Source organism: Armigeres subalbatus, chromosome 2, assembly GCF_024139115.2.
Source record: "Armigeres subalbatus isolate Guangzhou_Male chromosome 2, GZ_Asu_2, whole genome shotgun sequence".
Classification (NCBI taxonomy): Eukaryota; Metazoa; Arthropoda; class Insecta; order Diptera; family Culicidae; genus Armigeres; species Armigeres subalbatus.
The window spans coordinates 324,073,434-324,087,747 of record NC_085140.1 but is presented as its reverse complement, the minus strand read 5'-3'; the positions used below and the strand labels follow the sequence as shown (position 1 = coordinate 324,087,747).

Sequence of the window (14,314 nt, the reverse complement as noted above, 5' to 3'; positions counted from 1 at the left end):
GTGCGTTAATAACCACCCGCTAAGGAGAATCCACATAAAGGTTATTAATTAATAACGGTTATGTGTGTTTCCACATATATGCTATGCGAATTCACATAGCCGTTATGTGGGAAATGCTATAGTCAAAATTTATGTATGCCACACATAATGGATATGGTTCTTTTTGCTGTTTCCCTTGGACTTCTCTTTCTTTTTCTGATGTTTTGACATCTGTTTTGATAGACAAGGAGCAAAAAACAAGGTAATCTACCACATTTCAAGCATAATTTTCATAACGACGTATGTAACAATTATGAGGATTCGAGAAATCCTTTGCAGAAAGCTGGCAAAACTTTTCTAAAACTGTTTTAAAACTAAATCTTTTTTTAATACTTTTTTCCGCTGGCATGCATCATTACATGACACGTAATAAGCGTGCTTCACAGCAAAGCTCAAGTCATTCAAATTCACTGTGAAAAACGATAAAATTATACATACACCGGTATGCTACACGTACGTCGGTGTACATTGGTCGGTTTTTCATAGTGCACGATTGACGCAACTGCAGTTTTGTTTTGTTTTGCTTTTTTTGTTACATAGGTCGCTCTTAGTTCCCATATGTTAAAGCGACGTATGTAACAGTGAGACTTCAAAAATAGAAATTTTCACATACGTCGATTCGCAAAAAGATAGAATTAAAGAATTTTAAGATCTGAAATCAGTAAAATCGATGCGTATTATATAAAGCCGCATGTGATTGTCACGTTGTATTAAAAACCCCGTTTTGTTTACTTTTGTTACATACGTCGTTATGAAAAATTATGCTTGATTTATTGATTTATTATATTTCTATTCGAAATTTTATTTTGTAATATTACACTTAAAACACAGTAACACAGCAACATCAAAGCAGGAACTAATAACCGGGACGTGTGAGTCCCGAAGAACCGATTAAAAATTCGTGCAACCCAGATGAGCTCACGAGACCAGCACCGCCAGAGGCGCTAGTGTATTTTACTCATATTATGGTAAATTTATTTGAAAGTGTTTTGTGGAGTGTAGACTTTATTCCTGTCAGTTTTTGTTTATGTTTACGTTTTCTACCATCAGTCTTTGTTTTTCTCAACGATGGAACCGGAGGCCGAAGCTACGAGATTCGGAGTCAAATTTATGACTATAGCTTTGAAGGTGAGATTTTGGCGAGATGGACCATGATTGGTCCCAGCCGTCTGTCAACAGACATAACAAAGAAAAAAAAGGTGAGATTTTGTGAGGCTGGTAAAGACAGACCAATGACCAATGTTGCTTATTTTAGCTAAGGCACACAGCATGGAAATTCAACAAAATCAACTGAACCGCGAATGCAGCCTGTTTACCAACGATGGGAAATACGTGATTGGAGCTGGATCATTCATACCAGAAGATAATCATCCTTGGATTTACGAATTGTACACAAACACTGCCAGACGTATGGACGTAATTCCGACTCGATGGACTTTAATGTCGACCAAATACAAGGCGTTTACCTTTACAGCGACGCGTTAGCCATTCTGTCGATTCAACAACAAACGGCTCATATCTTTTCGATAGCTGAAGGCACCTTCAAACTTGAACGAACGATGGGTAGGTTTTGTTGTCGAGATGAAGGAATGCTGTACAGTATGTGAACGTCCGGAGGTAGAACAACGGGGAACATTTTAAACTTGCGAGCGCTTCGTGAGCGAACGATCAATAGTGTTAAGCATCGTATGTTGGTTGGTATTCAGCCAAGCGCATATTCAGCAGTCGATTGGCGAAGATAGATTTGCGTTGAGAAAATTCTATCGTCGCTTCGATAAGTTTCGAATCCTCCGAATGTGGAAAATGGAATTACTGGATGATGATCATCTGTTGATCAAATATTCTAGCGAGGACGAAGTTAGGCTGGAGATTCAAGAACCAAATATTCGCAACAGCCCGTTTGTGATCTACAACATCTGGAAGAATACGATAATAGGAATTTACGGCAATCAATACCCGGAGCTTTTTTTATCTGTATGAGAACTTCTGTGACAGTTTCAGGAATGCCGACCTGGCACATCAAACGCAATTTATCAGCTCGTTAGCGAACAACATCTACAGCAATCTGCTTCATCAGCGTTTTAAGCAAACGATAATCGTGGCGGAGGAGTTCAAATGGCCACCAAACGGATCCTGGTCACCCTGCCAATTAGTGCACAAAGCTACAGCAGCTCTCCATACCTGCACCTTATTTTGTTCAGCTTCGACGACAAATGGGTTTCGGCAATGGGTGACCTAAAGCGTGCGCCGAGTTTCCCATACGATTCTTTGCCCGAGACTCTGGCTTGCTCAAGTTCCGAATCTGCGCTGGAGGTCAAATTCAACTGCCGAGCTCTGGATCGCGACGGCTGAGTGGCGTTCGCGTTCCACCTCACGGAGCAGTTTGCAATCAGCGTGCAGCGTATCAATAGGGAATACATTGCCAACTTCCACATACCACATCCGGGGGCACGGATGATAAGGTGATGATAGAATTTTATCGGTAGAAAGTTATTTGTTGACTGATTGTATTAAATATGGTGATAAGAACTTTTATACTTACCAATAATGAGTGACAAGAGTATAAAATCAAACTTTGGATAACTATTTTTTGTATTGCGGCTTGAGAAGAATTACAACTATTCGTTTTGTAAGTTGTCTGCACTGTTTTCTATCTAAGGGACGAGATAGGTTTGTGTCCACTCCAAAAAGTTTCTTATTGGAAGTTGGCCCTTTTCAAAAATACTTTACGCCATAACTATTTATAGCAGCATGAAAATAATGCAAGTGCCATCGGCGCGGCGACGCTGCGTTATCGCTTTTTCATGATGCACACTTGCGTCCTTCTTACGCCGCTTACACGCAGTGTTGAGTAGACGTTACGTGGACATTGGGCCTTATGATGAAAAAGTAGTTGGAAGACGTCTAAAATACTCTAATGGAGCATCCATAAATTACGTAATGTCTGGAGGGGGAGAGGGGATTGCTCGAAGTGTGAACCCATACAAACATTTCAGATGCTTCATACAAAGTGTGAGGAAGGGGGTCGAAAATATGGGCAATTTTTGCGTTACGTAATTAATGAATCTTCCCTAATCGTAATGAAACAACTCGGGCCAGAAAAACGATTCGAATTTTAGGGCCACTCTCTGGTAGAAAAATATTATCTCATACTAATGACACACTGGTGGTATAAGTACCATGGTACAGGAATCTTGAAATGAGTACCATACCAATTATTGTCTTTATCAAAGATAGTCTTGCAATAATTTTCTTGTCCTCTTGTACCATGGTACAAGTACCACAGGTGTGTCCTTAGTATCAAACTCAATCTTTTTTAGTTGCCAGGTAGGGGATTGTTAAAAATTTCGTCCATCGTTTATTCGGCATTTTGAACCCTCCCCGTCCTGTAACAAATCACTGACCTCCTCCCCCTGTACGTACAACTTTAAAATATATAATGTTTCGTCTTCTTTGCACACTGCTAGACCCCCCCACTCTCCCCCTGTCACAAATTCTAGAACCCCCTCCCCTCTCAAACCTTGGACGTAATTTTTGAACGATCCCTAGACGTATCGCTTAGCGGTAATTATATCAACGCAGATAGGCTGCGGTCAGAGGGTGCGTTGATATTACCATATTACCAGAAACTCTTTTTATTCAAGAGTTTCCATTTTTTGGGTGACATACAGAATGGTTAAACACAGAAAAATATAGGTAGGTATTTTATTTTAATATCCATTTGTACATTTCTCAGGGCGAATGTCTGCCACAGTGTTACGTTGCACGAACTCCGGTGTAGCATTATTCACGAAATCTATAATTTTATATATTTTATTATAAGCAAGCTATTTAAAATTATGCAGTATCGACCGACACCCAAAGTAAAGTTCTTACATCAAAAAGATTCCTACACTTTCTCCCCTCGGATATGTTGTCGTGGTGGATCGGCTTCCTTACGCCATTAGCACTGAGATGGCAACCAAAGACATCCTGTCGTGGTGGTAGCACATGTTGACTATTTTTGTTTAGAGCCGCATCACATATCATCTGGTACTGATTTTACGGATGTGATCCAATATATACCGTGTATTTTAGCCTTGAACGGTAGTCCAGTAAGGCAGGCTTTGCTTGTTCCTCGAAGATTGGATGACGTGAGATCTCTTTTCAGCATTACTCTTCTCATACGTTCCCTGATGAGTAGTAAGTAGCTACGCGCTTGAATTTGGCTAGATAGGTAGATATCAATAGAAAATTTGAACAAATATATCGACATAAGTAGGTAATTGAATTTTGGATTAACTGAGTGGAAGATTTATCAAATGAATCATTCTGGGATTCCAAACGAATTCCTTTCGGGATTACAAAGGTGATATATGATGAGTGAATATTTTTGGGTCTTTAACCTTCCGCAACTCGCTTCAACTTTCATAAGACGAGAACTCGCGTGTTGTAAAAAGTACAACAGTCCTAAAATCCGTTATAATGAAGCCAATTCAAATGATACGAACGTGATTTTTTCGGGAAAATAATAAAGGGGATATATTCTCTCATTGAGGACATTTTTTAAGTCCAATGGATCTTCTGCTGGTCCTCCGGAAGATCCGGAACCAACGGAACACCGGTGAAAATAGTCCATCTTCACAATAAATGGCGCAATGTTTCTTATAAGAATTCTAAAAACTCTGAAAAAAATCTAAATCCATCTATAATCCCATGCGGCCCTATGAGTCAAGAAAAAAATTGATTTAGAATTCTCCCACTGAGCGGCGCTAGTGTACATGAAAATACCAGTTTGGTTCGATATCTCGGGATCTATGGATTTAGGAAATTTCCGTCTTGTACAAAGATGTTCAAGGATTGGAAACCAATATGTTGAGAAACTGTTAAGTTCAGAATTCAGCTGTAAGGCGGCGCTAGTGTATATGAGTTATTAGTTTGGTTAGATATCTCGGAATCTGTGGGAATTAGAAAGTTGCCGTTTTCTACAAAGTTTTTCGAGGATTGGAATCTAATATGTTGAGAAGCTAATTAGTTTGAAATTCATCCGCAATGTGGCGCTACTGTATATGAGAGATCAGTTTGGTTTGATATCTTAGGATCTATTGGTTTTGGAAAGTTCCATTTTCTATAAAGTTGTTCAAGCATTGGAAACCCATCTGTGTCCATATGTTGAAAAACTGTTTAGTTCAGAATTGAGCCGTAGGGCGGCGCTAGTTTATATGAGAGATCAGTATAGTTTGATATCTCGGGATCTGTGGGATTTAGTAAATTGCCGTTTTCTACAACGTTGTTCGAGTACAGAGAACCGATATGTTGAGAAATTGAATAATTTACAATTCATCCGCAAGGAGGCGTTACTGTATATGAGAGATCAGTTCTTCGATATCTCGGGGTCTGAAGGATTTAGAAAGTTGCAGTCTTCTACAAAGTTCTTCGAGAATTGGAAATCAATATGTTGAGAAGCTAATTAGTTTAGAATTCACCCGCAAGGTGGCGCTACCGCGCTACTGTATATGAGAGATCAGTTTGGTTCGATATTTCGGGATCTATTGGTTTTGGAAAGTTGCTATCTTCTATAAAGTTGTTCGAGCATTGGAAACCAATATGTTGAGAAACTGTTAAGTTCAGAATTAATCCATAAGGCGACGCTAGTGTATATGAGAGATCAGTTTAGTTCGATATTTCGGAATCTGTGAAATTTAGAAAATATGTTGAAAAACAGAATAATTTAAAATTTATCCGCAAGGAGGTGCTACTGCATATGATATATCAGTTCTTCGATATCTTGGGATCTGGGGGATTTAGAAAATTGCCGTTTTCTACAAAGTTGTTCGGGGATTGGAAACCAATATAGTCAAACCTCCATGAGTCGATATTGAAGGGACCATCGACTCATGGAAATATCGAGATGTGGAAGAGAATTTCTTTGGAAAGCTGTTTCAAGGGACCATCACAGTAACCCGGAAAATATTTTTTATTATGGCATAATTTGCTTCCATGAGTCGATATCGAGTCATAGAACATCGACTCATGGAGGTTTGACTGTATGTTTAAATATTGTGAAATTTAAAATTCATCCGTAGAGTAGTGATAGTACATGTGAGACCACCAGTTTAATTATATAACCCCGGAGCTGTGATATTAAAGAGTGGCCGTCTTCTTCACAGCTGCTCGAGGATGAAAACCATTATTCTGAAAAACTGTTTAGTTTGGATTACATCCGCTGGGTGGTGATATATGGATCAAACGGTATTGTTAGATGTCGCAGGATATTTAAAAGTACCGTCATTTACAGTTATTTGGAATTTGAAAACCAATATGTTCAGAAAAGTGTTTCTTACAAATATCGTTACTGCCTCATACATATGATGCCTTGGGTTCAATCTCAGGCCCATTTCATTCACCTACTTTGTATCTTTTTGTATACTTCTCATGTTACAGCAATCGCTAGAACAGGAAATGGATTTCCGTAGCGTTTCCATTTCAATCCTGTACCTTCAACTTGACTAGTCTAACAGTAACTGTTAATATTGGAAATTCATGCATGCATGATTGACCGCCCATGGTTGCTACTCCGTTATTGCCAGGCCAGCTGTAATTACACAGAGAACCAACAGATGATGTTTGGGACTAGCTTCTCCTTAATGTGTAAAAACTGGTGACCCAATATAAAGCAATATCAGCGCCGGCCGTGTCCGAATGCAGGTCAATTAAGGAATGGGTAGGAAAATGTTGACGTGATACTCGCTTTGATGGAAGCCGACGAGTCATCTGCACTTCCACGAGAAATCACTGGGATGTTGAAAAATATGGGGTAGGGAATGTAGCGGGGTTCGTCTTGGTAAACGGCATGCTGTGTATAACCTATAGTTTAACTATCGCGCACTAATTAGTTCAATTACTGACTAAGTAGAACAAAAATTCCGTAATCTCCCCCTGTCTATTATTATGATAGCATTATTATTATGATAGAATTTATTATTCATTTGTTTGCGTAGTACATATATTTTTGGGTGTCCGGCCATTTGGACGAATGCCGTTTGGCCGAACGGGTCGTTTGGTCGAATGCCGCTTGGCCGAATAGTTAATAAAAAAATTACCTTCTCCCTCTCCCTTCTTCTTCTTACTTCTTCCGTCTTACTTTTTTCTTCTTTCTTTCTCCTTCCTTTTTCTTTCTTCCTTCTTCATTCCCCTTAATATCTTCTTTCTAATTCCTTCTTCCTTTCCCCTTCTTCCTTTTTTCTTTTTCCTTCTTTCTTCTTCTTTCTTCCTTCCTCCTTCTTCTTTATTCCTTGTTCCTTCTTCCTTCTTCTTTTTTCCTTCTTCCTTCTTCCTTCTTCTTTCTTCCTTCATCCTTCATCTTTCTTCCTTCTTCCTTCTTCTTTCTTCCTTCTTCCTTCTTTCTTCTTCCTTTTTCTTTCTTTTTTCTTCCTTCTTTCTTCATCCTTCTTCCTTCTCCCTTCTTTCTTTTTCCTTTTTCCTTCTTCCTTCTTTCTCCTTTCTTCTTCCTTCTTTCTTCTTTCTTCTTTCTTCTTCCTTCTTCCGTCTTCCTTCTTTCTACTTCCTTCTTCCTTCTTTCTCCTTTCTTCTTTCTTCTTCCTTCTTCCATCTTCTTTCGTCCTTCTATTACGACTATTTTTACGAACGTTCCGGATTATAAGAATACGGTTATAGTAGAGTAAGAACTGTGGAATATCTAAAAAATCACCATCAGAAAAATTGCGCTGCTCTAGGACGAATTTCACAAAATGACCATTTTACGGATGTTCCGATTTTCCGGAAGACCGTTTGGTAACCATCTGCGGTCATAGCAGTGTGAGAAATGTGTTTTAACTCAAACATACCCATCAGAAATGGTTTAGAAAAATTGCGCTGCTCTAGGACGAACTTTCCAAAATGACCATTTTACGAACGTTCCGGGTTTTCCTGTGGCCGGAATTTCCGGTGGCCACCTGCGGTCATAGGGGAGTAAGAATTGCGAATCAACTCCAAGGATATTATCAGAAATGATATATAAAAAATCGCGTTACTTTAGGATGAATTGTTAATGAAATAAATAAATAATTCATTACTGGTCACTTTTCCCAGTGCACCTGAGCCTTTTATTTAGTTATATTTACCCGAGCCTTCTATCGAATCACTTTTATTATCTTTTCAATTGATGAAGAACTATTTTTTTGAGGAATACATGGTGGTTTGGTGCAAATTGGTCAACTGACTAAAAAGTTATCTCATTTTTACTCAATGTGTTGTACTTTTTACAACGGTGCGAGTCCGAATCCTTTTGGGATTTCAAAGGGAAACCTTCAGGGATACCAAAGCGAATTCCTCTGGGATTACCACCATAATCTTGGGCAATTTTCTTTGAAATCACGGAACGATTTTCTTCGGAATCATGAAACCATTCCTTGGAATCCAGCAAGGATTCTCCTCGATTTCAGCAATAATTTTCTTTGGAATCTCATAATAATTCTCGATGCCATCCCATAAGGGTTGCGTTTGTAATTCCACAATGGGTTTCTTCGGAATTCCAGAAGGGTTCTCTTCGGAATCCGGGAAATGTTTCTTTTGGAATCTCAGAATTCCCTTCGTAATCAAGGAAGGATTCTCTTCATGATCCCGGAACGAATTTTTCATGAATCCCGGATTGCATCCATTCGTATTCATAGAACGATTCCTTTCGGTATCCTGGAACTATTCCTATCGGGGTCCTGGAGCGCTTCCTTTCAGAATCCAGAAAGGATATTTTTTGGAATCCCAGAAGGTGTCCCTTTGAAATCTCAGAAAGTGTTTTTGGAATCCCGAAATGATTACCTTCGTAACAGGAACCAATAACCAATGATGGTGTGAAAATTATTTTAGATAAAAATCATTATGACTTTTTCGCTACGTCCGAAACCAACCTCAAATCCTCTTTTCCCAGTGGTCCAATTCATGTACCAGGGTTTAACTTTTTCAAACATACATTACATTCCGGACGTGGCCGAGGGACAAGAGCATGTTGAGGAGTTGGAATGTACGTACAAAAAGACTAATGTGATCATGAAGTCCACGGAATCTTTTTGGGATTTCGAATAGAGTCCTTTTGGGATTCAATTGGAAATCTTTCTTAAATTCGGATTGGAATATTGCTGGGATTCCGATTGAAATCGTTCTGAAACTCTGATGAAATATCGCTATAGAAATCAATTTGGATGTTCGGTGAAAAGTCTTCCGGGGATTCTTCTGGAAGTTTCAAAGAAATCTGTTTGGATTCCCTTCGGAGTCCCAGAAGAATAGAATTTGGAATCCCAGAAGAATTCCGTTTGTAATTCAGAAGAACTCCGTTAGGAATCCCAGAAGAATTACCTCGAAGTCCAGGAAGATTCTGTTTGGAATTTGCTTGAAATTGCAGATTCCTTCGGAATCCCAAAAGGATTCCCTTCGAAGTACATACTAGAAGAATTATTTTCTAAACAATTTTAGATACACTTCGAAAGTTCAGAAGAATTTATAGGATTCTCTAAAAGAAAACCAGTTAGGAATTTCCAATGATTCCTGTAAGTATTGTCTTCAGATTGAAGAATTTCGGAAAATAATATTTGTCTTCAAGATTCTATTTTAAAACCCTAATAATATGGTTTATACGAACCCTCCATGTTTTCGGGTTGGAAACACCCTGGGCATATTGTATCCATTGTACTTGTCACACAAGATACATACTCATGCAATTGCGGGTATGTTGATAGAACTAAGTTGAAAAGCCGGCAAAGTTCCATTTGGAATGTCGAGCCAAGAAGAAGAAGATATGTGACTAGAACAATGCGTACAGTTTAAGTTTAAGCAAGTATAATTTTTGGGAAGAAGAAATATATTAACAATATAACTTACCATTCATCGCATGATATTTTGCGCCGGCTTTTCCTGTGAGACTTCCTTCAGAAATGCTGCCTGCAGTTTGAAGCAGGAGGGATTGTACCGCGGTTGTTGTTATAGTTGAATCGGTATCATCAGATGACAGAGGTAACGTAATGGCGAGCGTAATGACTTCTTCTTCTTCTTCTTCTAATTGGCATTACATCCCCACACTGGGACAGAGCCGCCTCGCAGCTTAGTGTTCATTAAGCACTTCCACAGTTATTAACTGCGAGGTTTCTAAGCCAGGTTACCATTTTTGCATTCGTATATCATGAGGCTAACACGATGATACTTTTATGCCCAGGGAAGTCGAGACAATTTCCAATCCGAAAATTTCCTAGACCGGCACCGGGAATCGGACCCAGCCACCCTCAGCATGGTCTTGCTTTGTAGCCGCGCGTCTTACCGCACGGCTAAGGAGGGCGTAATGACTTACGAATAGTAACTATGTTCAGCGAATCTAAAGCAGCAATTCCAATTAATATTACCAGTCCGATCTTTTTGAAGCAGTTGATGGGGTGCGAGAAGTTCGACATATTAATTTATTTCTGTAGAAGAAAGAGGAAAATAATGAAATTTAAAAAAAAAATAGATTGAAAGGGGTATTTTTTTTCATTTTCACTAAATGCGTAAAATACGAGGTAAAATAGTTTGAAATCTTTACTCCGTCACTCATATATGATATGATATTATATTATATTATGTATTACTACAATAAATTTGTTTTCCCATAAGGTTTTTGAACCTTCCTTCAGAATCGCCTTTTTTGTGTACACTCAAATTAAACGGCTGATATATTTTATGTGCAGCAACCACATAGATGATGAGTGTGATTTAAAATTTACATTCTATGTGCGTGTAATAAAAAATATGTATCACTAATAAATTTTATGCATGGTACATTTATACTGCATTATGTGTATAATGAATTAATAGTGCATCAACATAAACAATATCAAAAGGAAACCGCGCACATCGCACGTTGCTGACTCCAAGGAAAATCCATTGTCGACCCGGGTATCATAAAGAAAATCCGTCGAACTTGAACGTTTTTGAAGGTAAATAGCTTATAATATATTATTTCATAATCATAATTTAATTTGTATTTCAGTACGTATCAGCTCCGTAAATCGGTTCTCAGTGGTGGTATAAACCTGTATAAACGACGAACTCGTAGACGATTTACAATCCTCCGGCTGGAGCGATTAGGATGCAATTCACGAGCCGATTGAAGCTTTATGGAAATGAACGTAAGTTATTATTATCAATATATAATTAAATCCGACTCGAAATCACAAAAATTTCAGGAATTCGACTATTGATTTTGGGCAACCAAACCCGTTAACCTCAACGGCGACGTACCTTCCGGAAGTGAGGTGTTCCTCAGATCGAGTTTGCAGTGATGGGCGTTTTTTGGCTTCCTATGACTAACGGAATGTGCGGTGCTGGCTTTGCTAATTCTAATATTCATCGACGTTTCATGTTCAAGGACAAATCAACAGCAAGAAACCTGCTCACAGGAAATATGATAGCATTAGATCAACTAGAGGGCTCCTCTGAACGTAGATTGTTAATCCCAACTAGCCGTGCTCGGCCAAACTTATGGAAGAAAAAACGAGAATCGGTAAAATGATAGACGCAATAAATCAATCATCATGAGTATTATATCTATATTATCGAACGTTTTCATTTGTCACAATCCTAAATTTGATTATATTTATTATTTTCACTAATCCAATTCATAAGAAATAAGATGAATGGAATCTAATAGTTTGTTATTAAATATCATAAGAGCTGCACTTAAAATTTATCTTGGTCGAGCTCGCAAAAAATCATTAGCGCTGCACATATTTTTCATTTATGAAAGTAACTGATCACAATTTAAGTGCAAAACTCTTATATATAATGTGCGCTTTTTTCTGAGTGTAGAACTTCAAAGGGGATCTACACTAATTACGTAAGCACTTATGGGGGGAGGGGACGGGCATTTTCTTACGCTCCATATAAATAAAAATTGATTTGTATGGGAAAAATCTTACATGAGAGGAGGGGGTTGACAAACCCAGAAACAATTGCTTATGTAATTAGTGTACGTCTCCAAAAGCCTACCTGCACCATAGTATTGTAGATCCAGTTGAAAACCGAACTGAGCTCTGTGACTGCATCGCGAGTGGTGCGCATGATGGCGCACGGCTATGGCATAGATGCGCACTACTCGCGATGCAGTTGCGTCATCCGGAAATGGGAGAAAATGCGATTGTCGCGAGGGCTCAGTTCGGTTTTCAACTGGATCTACAATATTAGGGCCGATGCCGACATAGCGTCTTTTTAACGCTGCGTGCACACGGTATTAAAAGGACGCAGGTGTGTATCGGGAAAAACGGTGCCGATGCACACCTGCGTTATTTTAACGCTGCGTGGAGGTGGCGTTTAAAAACACGCTACGTGCATATCGAGCTTCATGTTATCACATACGTGGTAATTAGAGTTTACTAAAAAAATGCTTTTGCTTTTTAGAACAGTTCTGCAGACAAAATTATCCTTTGAAAGAGGCTTTGACACTAGTATTTATCAAAAACAAACTATTAAACTTACCGGTCCGAATTCCTTTCCAAGTTCCAGCTATTGTCGGATTTAGTATCTCCGTTGAAGATTGTCCTTTGTCGTTCATTGTGGATTGAGTTTGTAGACGATTCCGATCTTGATCGCAGGAATGTTTTGTTCCCTTGCTATCCGTCGAGTCCATCAGAATAAGAATTCCCTTGAGTGATACTTTATGGACCGGATTGAATGGGGTTCATGACGAAACAGGGATGTTCCTGTTTGTTTACAGATAACTTTGCATCCGGGAATCTGGAAACAGGCAGTCACCGTACGGGCTCACGCAACTGCAAAAAAGGAATATAATTTTGATAATTTAAGTTTTGTTTTGTGTTGAATTGTTTATCTTTTGGGTAGCAATTATGCAATATTTCTATGGAAAAATCTTCTGAAAATACGAATGATAACACAAACTTTGTTTAAGAAAAATTAATGTACACAACTCACCTGTTACAATCAAAGCGATTCGGGTGTATAATTATGCTGCAACTGAAATAGATAATAAAGACTGCATTGTCGATGATACCGAAACTGTGGTATCGTTTTTAAGCAGCATAAACGGTACGCTGGTGTTGGTGGGATAACTTGGTGTCGGAAAAACATTGATCCTGCACATCATCAGATGACGTGGCCTCCAGCCTCGGACTATTGTCATGCTGGTGTGATCTGAAAGGACCGAGACGATGATTGAGAAGATGACAAAGTATTTCTTAAACACTAAAAAGCCAAGCAGAATTGATACTTTATTGCGTACGAGAAGACAGTTCCCTAATGGAAAACTGTTCAAACCCGTGCAAACGTATCCATTCTGCCTTGTTGTACCGCAGAAGCGCGAAACTATGACGGAATTCCATAAATCGGAGATGGAGGATGGAGCATAAGTGGAATGTTTTTAGAAACTGGAAACAAAGCAGATCCCATCCAAATTATCTCAAGAGTTTTCTACTGCATTTTGGGCAACTACTTACCTGTATCCGTAATCGAAAGATTGTCCAAATCGTGGAACTCCATAAATTGTATTGTCTATATTTAGTTAAATAATTGCGAATATACAAAATTTTGGTAAAATCGTGGTCGGCCGACATGAAAAAATAAAGGCATTATTTATGAATTTCGATATTTTATTTACGTAAGTGAAGGTCGAGAAAAACAAAAAGAAATTCATTTGTCAGTTATGCACGGTGAAAAAGATATGCTCAAAAGTTGACAGATTATAGCGTGTGACTTAGTGTCTTTTCAACTGTATACCTAGAACTCTACACACCGATGGAGACTTCAAGCGCAACACGAAAAAAATCCTAGTGTCGCGTCCCGGTTTTTAGTTCCTGATCAAAGCGCCAATGGGGATGGTACCGTGGACCCCCGGTAATATGACCGCTTTTAATCTGAACACTTTTTAATTTGAACCCCGTTCGTTTGAACATCGTTCAAATTAAAAATGGTTCAAACGTCATTTAACACGTGGAATCGAGATAAGAAAAATGGAACATCGTGAAACGGAATGCAGAATCAAAACAAACCAGCAAAGAGAGCAGCCAGAAACCAGTTTTTCTGATGCAAATAGAGTAACCAGAAGTTCAAATTAGAAATGAACCCCGTTAATTTGAATGTGGTACCGTTCAAATTATCGGGGGTCCACGGTATACTTGTACACTTGTACATACCATTGCATCATGACGTCATTGACAAACAAATTTTACCCGTGTTCAAATGGCGAGTGAAGTTTCATGAGGGCAATGTTTACATTTTTTTATATTTATGAAGTTTGACTTTATAGACGAATCCAAGTAAAAAT

The 14,314-nt window shown here is 38.7% G+C and overlaps 1 long non-coding RNA gene and 1 pseudogene across 4 annotated transcripts; one reads left to right on the top strand and one right to left on the bottom strand.

Annotated features, from left to right (window-relative positions):
- Positions 1-1,308: 1,308 nt before the first annotated feature.
- On the top strand, positions 1,309-2,567 carry LOC134209925 (DET1 homolog; annotated as a pseudogene).
- A 1,163-nt stretch (positions 2,568-3,730) lies between these two features.
- On the bottom strand, positions 3,731-13,698 carry LOC134212709 (uncharacterized). Of its 4 annotated transcripts, XR_009979332.1 has the most exons (6): positions 13,488-13,698; positions 12,967-13,185; positions 12,514-12,806; positions 9,892-10,466; positions 3,916-4,247; positions 3,731-3,835 (listed from the first exon to the last, which is right to left on the bottom strand). It is a non-coding gene; the product is annotated as an uncharacterized LOC134212709 (long non-coding RNA). The 4 variants fall into 4 exon arrangements; XR_009979331.1 differs by having other exon boundaries at positions 3,731-4,247; XR_009979333.1 differs by having other exon boundaries at positions 3,731-4,247; positions 10,407-10,466; positions 13,488-13,696.
- Positions 13,699-14,314: the final 616 nt, after the last annotated feature.